Source organism: Triticum aestivum, chromosome 3A, assembly GCF_018294505.1.
Source record: "Triticum aestivum cultivar Chinese Spring chromosome 3A, IWGSC CS RefSeq v2.1, whole genome shotgun sequence".
NCBI lineage: Eukaryota > Viridiplantae > Streptophyta > Magnoliopsida > Poales > Poaceae > Triticum > Triticum aestivum.
This window is the reverse complement of record NC_057800.1, coordinates 257,855,257-257,862,742: the sequence shown is the minus strand read 5'-3', so window position 1 is coordinate 257,862,742 and position 7,486 is coordinate 257,855,257.

Below are 7,486 nucleotides of genomic sequence, written 5' to 3'. Positions count from 1 at the left end.
TTTTACCTTAATGAATCTTTAGGAGTTGCGGATGCTTGCTAGAGTTCCAATCATAAGTGCATATGATCCAAGTAGAGAAAGTATATTATATGCCTCTCCCTCAAATAAAATTGCAATAGTGATTACCGGTCTAGTTATCGATTGCCTAGGGACAAATAACCTTCTTGTTGACAAAAGCTCTCTACTAAAACTAATTTAGTTGTGTCTTTATCTAAACAGCCCCTAGCTTTTATTTTTGTGTTCTTTACTTTCTTGCAAGCTTACCCAAAAACACCTACAAAGTACTTCTAGTTTCATACTTGTTCTAGGTAAAGCGAACGTCAAGCGTGCGTAGAGTTGTATCGGTGGTCGATAGAACTTGAGGGAATATTTGTTCTAACTTTAGCTCCTCGTTGGGTTCGACACTCTTATTTATCGAAAGAGGCTACAATTGATCCCCTATACTTGTGGGTTATCTAACACCATGGCAATTCTGCTGAAAACAGCGTTAGTCCAGGTTAGTTCCATTCAAATCATGCAAGTTAGAGTCCAAAACAAGGGCAAAAGTGTTTGGAAAAGTAGATACAACGGAGACGTATCAGTGCTACTTAAGCTTATTTACGTAAACAAGAGCAAAAGAGTTCGTAAAAGTTTTCTTTTTCACTTTCATTTTATCAACTGGATTGCTTGGGGGAGTTGATGCGTCTCCGTCGTATCTACTTTTCCTAACGCCTTTCCTCTTGTTTTGGACTCTAATTTGCATGATTTGAATGAAATTAACCCGGACTGATGCTATTTTCAACAGAACTACCATGGTGTTGTTTTTTTGTGCAGAAATAAAAGTTCTCGGATTGGAACGAAATGTTGCAAGGATTTTTTATTCAATAAATAAGAATTTCTGGAGCCAAGAACCACCGGAGGGGGGCACCTGGGTGGGCACAACCCACCAGCCTCCCCCCCCCTCTAGGCACGCCCAGGTGGGTTGTCCCCACCTGGTGGCCCCGCAGACCTCAACCCTGATGCTATAAAATCACATATTTGGAGAAAAAAACAGGGAGAACAAATTATCGTGTTTCACGAGACAAAGCCGCCGCCACCTCCTGTTCTTCATCGAGAGGCCAGATCTGGAGTCCGTTTGGGGCTCCGAAGAGGGGGATCTTCGATCTTCGTCATCACCAACCCTTCGTCATTGTCAATTCCATGATGCTCCCCACCGGGAGTGAGTAATTCCCTCGTAGGCTCGCTGGTCGGTGAGGAGTTGGATGAGATTCATCATGTAATCGAGTTAGTTTTGTTAGGGCTTGATCCCTTGTATCCATTATGTTCTGAGATTGATGTTGCTATGACTTTGTCATGCTTAATGCTTGTCACTTTGGGCCCGGGTGCCATGATTTCACATAACCATTATATCTATGTTCTAGATCCGATCTTGCAAGTTATAGTCACTTACTATGTGTTATGATCCGGCAACCCTGGAGTGACAATAGTCAGGACACTTCCCGGTGATGACCGTAGTTTGAGGAGTTCATGTATTCACTATGTGCTAATGCTTTGTTCCGGTTCTCTATTAAAAGTAGGCCTTAATATCCTTTAGTTTCCAATAGGACCCCACTGCCACGAGAGGGTAGGACAAAAGATGTCATGCAAGTTCTTTCCATAAGCATGTATGACTATTTATGGAATACATGCCTACATTATATTTGTGAACTGGAGCTAGTGTTGTATCGCCCTAGGTTATGACTGTTATATGATGAATATCATCCAACGAATTCATCGATCCAATGCCTACGGATATCTCTCATGTTGTTCTTTACTACTGCTACGTTACTGTTATACTCGCCGCCAAATCAGTGCTATCAATGTTACCGTTACTATTGTTGTTGCTACTACTATAAAAGCTATCATACTACTTTGCTACTGATCACTTTGCTGCAGATAATTAATCTCTAGGTGTGGTTGAATTGACAACTCAGCTACTAATACTTGTAAATATTCTTTGGCTCCCTTATGTGAAATTAATAAATTTGGGTTGAATACTCTACCCTCGAAAACTGTTGCGGTCACATATACTTATGGGTTATCAGTCAGGAAGTTGATCCTTAGAGGATATGAACTTGATATGAAGAAGCTTCTGTGCAACACGTTCCCTCACAAAGTGATATTCAACTTTGATGTGCTTGGTACGAGGAAGGAAAACTGGATTAGATGAAAGATACGTCGCACCAATATTATCACACCAAAGAACCGGTGGTTGCTCTTGAGAGACTACCAACTCTCTCAAGAGAGACTGTACCAACATGAGCTTAGCCGTGGCATTGGCAACCGCCTTAGACTCTGCTTCAGTGCTAATCCGAGAGACGGTGGCCTGCTTGCGAGCACTCCAGGCGATCAAGTTGTGACCAAAGAAGATAGCATAGCCCCTCGTTGATCACCAGTCATCCAGGCTCCCAGCCCAATCAGCATCAAATAACGCCGAGAGAGCATTCGAGGAGGTAGACCGAAGATGCAAACCATAGGTGACAGTATGAGAGAGATAATGCAGTATGCACTTCACAGCTGACCAGTGTGAAGTCCGAGGAGCATGAAGATACTAGCACACACGGTTTACCGCATAAGAGATGTCCGGCCGTGTGATAGTCAAGTACTGCAACCCACCAACAATGTTGCGGTACTCTGTAGCATCATTTGAAGGAAGCAAGGCACCATCCAAGGCTGATAACCGATCAGTCGTAGACATAGGGGTGGTAGCATGCTTCCACTGCAACATACCTGCACGTCGTAGCAAGTCCAAGGAATACTTATGCTGAGTGAGAGTTAGGCCAGCAGGAGACTGTGAAACCTCCAGACCAAGGAAGTAATGTAGAGCACCCAGATCCTTGACAGCAAAATGACCACTCAGAGCAGACAGCAGACGATCAGCAGCAGTCCTTGAGGAGCTGATAAGAATAATGTCATCAACATAAACTAGCAGGTACATAGTAACCTTAGGACAATGGAACATGAACGGAGATGTGTCAGAAGTGGGCGGAGAAAACCCAAGACGTCAAAGAACTGAGCCAAGTTAGGCATACCATGCACGGGGAGCCTGCTTGAGTCCATAAAGCGCCTTATCAAGATGACTCAATGATGCGGATGAGCAGGATCAACAAAACCTAGAGGTTTCCGCATGTAGACCTCTTCCTCCAAGACCCCATGGAGGAAAGCATTTTGGACATCAAGCTGACGCAGAGACCACCCTTTGGCAATAGCCAAGGATAGAAGCACACGAATGGTGGTAGGTTTGACAACTGGACTGAAGGTATCCTCATAATCAAGACCATACTGTTGTTTAAACCCTTTAGCCACCAGTCGTGCCTTGTACTGCTCAATAGATCCATCAGCATGCTTCTTTGCCTTAAACACCCACTTGGAGTCGATGTTGACACCACACACACGAGGAACCAAGCGCCAAGTATTATTCCTCTATAGTGCCTGAACTCCTACTCCACAACATTGCGCCAATGAGGAATCCGAAGAGCTGCCTGAAAATGTCGAGGCTCAGCAGTGGGGCCAGCATCTGTCTGTGCCATACATGCCGCAATCCATGCAACCGTGCCGTCAGTGCGGTCCTTCGGCCGAAAAATACCACTCTGACTACGCGTACGAGCACACAGAATAGTGACAGGCGGCGGAGGTGGTGGCGGAGACGGGGTCGGCAAAGATGAAGACGACGACGCAGACTACTCCCCAGATGCAGAACAAGTCACACCAGGTGACAGGCCAGGTGAGGGAGTTGGCTCAGGCGACGATGCCCGCTCAGTCGACACGGGCGGGAATGCCGGCGCGGGCGCCGGCTCGGGCATGGACGCAGGCGAGGATGTCGGCTTGGTCGGCGCATCGGGAAGCCCTGTGCCCGGCTCGGCCAGCCCCGTCGGTAGGCCAGATGATCAAGTGTAATATAGCAGGGTTTTTACGCCCAAACTACGGATGTCATGTTCTCCACAGGGATCTAGAACTTCGAAGCACACATTCAAAACATTCAGAACAACGGAACAGAATGATCAAACCGTAGTGATAACAAGCAGCCACTAGCACAAGTTAAAACCAAATAATAAGCAGCAGAGGTAAAGGGGTTCAGAAATAGGATTGTCTCTTTTTAGTGGTTTACTTATAATCAAACAGACAAGTAACACTAGCAGATGGAAGAGGGTTCAGACATCACACACAACTCATGCAACCAATTAAAGTAACAATAGCTCACACGACAATAACTACTAACTCAATATCCAACAAAGGGTCACAACAATTCAGCAAGGATACATGAGGATTCAGCAAAGGTACACAAGTAACAAGGTAAATTTCAGACTCAATAGTGCATATATTTAGGGAACAGGAACAAGAGAAGATAGAGATTCAAAGCCTATGGGTCTTGATGATCTTCAATTTGAAGCTGAAGACGTTGCAGGCGAAGAAGAATAAAAGCAGGACCACATTGGAGACGATCTGTAGTAGGAGAGGCTTCCGCGTGGTCGTTGAGGAAGAGTAGCAGAGAAGATTCCTTGGGAAGATCTGGAGCAGAGCACCACCAGAAGGCCCGACGCCCCTGGCCTTTAGTCAATCCTCTCCCTCTCAGTAGCGAGGAGGAGGGGAGAAGGAGTGGCAGTGGCAAGGCATAGGAGATGCGGCGCTGGTGGTGACGATGATGACTGGATGATGGCACTGGTTATGGTGGAGGCGGGTGATGGAGATGGTGGAGGAACGGTGGTGGATCAGGCGGCGCTGGCGGCGGCGTTGATGGAGGCGTGGTGGTGGATCCGGTCGTTACCCTGCCTCCCTTGCCTTCGTTTGGTGTGGTGGGTGAATAGCGAGGAGGACCAGCCGCGTGTGGCAACAGACAGCTGTATGGCCGGTCGCGCCAGCCCCCGGCTCCTCTCACGCGTGCCACAGGACGCTTCCTCTGGTTCTTTTCGGTTTTGCCCCCTTTAGAACTGAACTCCTCTCCAAGTTGATCCCTGCTTTAGTGTTGGAAGCATTTTCGATGAAGATTGGGTGCCTAAACGCACCAATTCTGCATAATATGAAGAAGTGTTGTAAGAAATGTCATAATAGGAACATTTCTGTAGGAATGAATATTTTATAAGTAATTATTGTGGTCAAATGTTTAACTTGAGATGCAAAAAGGCTTAAAATACTATATGCATAAATGTGCTATCAATTTCCCCCACACCCAGATCTTTGCTTGTCCTCAAGTAAAGGAGAATGATGGTGACACTACCCACACTGCCTAGTAAAGATGCACTTTTGGAAAGATAGTAATTCCGACAATACTGGAACTAGGCAACTGTACTCTACTGAAGCTAGATTGTGATAAGCAATAATTTATAACACACTGTAAATGTTCCAAGTCAATGGCCTTGAGTGAAAGTGAATCCCATTAATCAAGAGCTAACTGTGTCTTCAGCCCTAAGATAAGCTGGGACCCCAAAATCAATTAAAAAACAAGTTACTTATAGAATTTAAAGCACAAGTGAAGATATTATATCAGTCTCACCGAAGGAGCATACTACCGATCCCGAGAACATAGTATACACCTGGCTCGACCAATTATTATTATTATTATTATTATTATTATTATTATTATTATTATTATTATTATTATTATTATTATTATTATTATCATTGTTATCTCCCCAAAGGAACATACCACCGATCCAGAGAACATGGTATACACCTGGTTCGACGATTATATAAAATTTTACAGTCCAATCTACCAGATTTCACAAGCCACCGATCCAGGGAACATGACATGCTACTGTAGGTCGATCGGACTTAAATAATTATAAATATTTTATTTATTTATACGAAGATTACTTAGCTTAAGTAAAATAGGAGTAATTGAAAGAGAAATCCATAGCTAATGGCACTGTTTTTCACAGACTACAGATCCAGAGATCATAGTTACTACTTAAGTGCCCCCGGCTACTTAGCTTAACTTGGGACAGTCAGACACAGCAAATCAATTCATCAGTAGGTTTCACTTAGACTCAAGGCATTCCCATTGAACATTTACACGGAGGTATAAAGTATTCATTATCACAATTTACCATAAGAAGAAGACATCTGCATAGTTTTAGTATTAAGAGAATAAACAATCTTCTTGAGGTAAATCCTACTTTGCAGTGATGAGTAACGTGTCACAGTGCAGAAAAAGAAAGATTTTCAAGGCAATTCAATGCCAGTCCTCATACTAAATTTTCTAAAGGTTGCTTCAAGTGGAACAGAATCACCTGGTATTTGTATAATCTTCTCCCCTAGTTTCTTTTCTCCACTCTTCCCGTTTTGTATTCCCTATTTGTGCTCCCCTTGCCTTTATTCACTGAAAAAGAAAGACATAAACACATAAAAACTCTTCTGTGAAAACTAAATAGAAAAAGAACTTATTAAAGATTCAGGTTGCCTCCTGAAAAGCGCTTGTTTTAGGTCTTTAGCTCGACCATGTCTCTTCAGTAGGGGTCAGGGTCCTGCAGGGATTGACATCACCCCTTGGCTCCCCTCGCCTTCTTGAATTTCCTTCTCCAGGTCTTGATCTTCGCTTCCATTCTCATCTTCAGAAATCAGAGGTGTGTCTCCAGGGATATAGGGCTTCAGTCTTTGACCGTTTACAAGGAAGAGACCTCCAGAAGTACTTTGCACTTGGATAGCACCACTTTTCAGAATCTTCTTCACCTTGCAAGGGCCATACCATCTTGACTTGAATTTACCGGGAAATAAATGAAACCTCGTATCATAGACCAATACCAACTGTCCAAGATGAAATTCTTTCCTCAATATATGCTTATCATGCCAGATCTTGGTCTTTTCTTTGTAAATTCTTGCACTCTCGTAAGAGTCAGCTCTCAGTTCTTCCATTTCACAGAGTTGAAGTTTTCTATGTTTTCCTGCTGTATCAAGGTCCATATTGAGTTTCCTTATTGCCCATTGAGCTTTGTGTTCAAGTTCAACAGGTAGATGACATGCTTTTCCATATATTAACCTGAATGGTGACATTCCAATTGGTGTTTTATAAGCTGTCCTATATGCCCAAAGTGTGTCTGGTAATTTCAGTACCCAATCAGACCTTGACTTTGATACTACCTTCTCGAGGATAGCCTTTATTTCTCTATTAGAGAGCTCCACCTGTCCATTTGCTTGTGGGTGATATGGAGTTGTAATTCTGTGATTATGAACTCCATATTTTGCTAAGAGAGATTCTAGTTGGGAGTTGTTGAAATGCGTTCCTCCATCACTGATAACAATCCGTGGCACACCAAATCTTGGAAAGATCACTTGCTTAAATAAATTGCAAAGTGACTTGGAATCAGCGTTGACGGTTGGTACAGCCTCAACCCATATTGACCCATAGTCCACTACCACCAATATGTATTTGTACCCTTTTTATGATGGCAAGGGTCCAACATAATCAATTCCCCATACATCAAAGAGCTCTACTTCAAGAATTCCTTTTTGAGGCATCTCTTGCCTTTTTGAA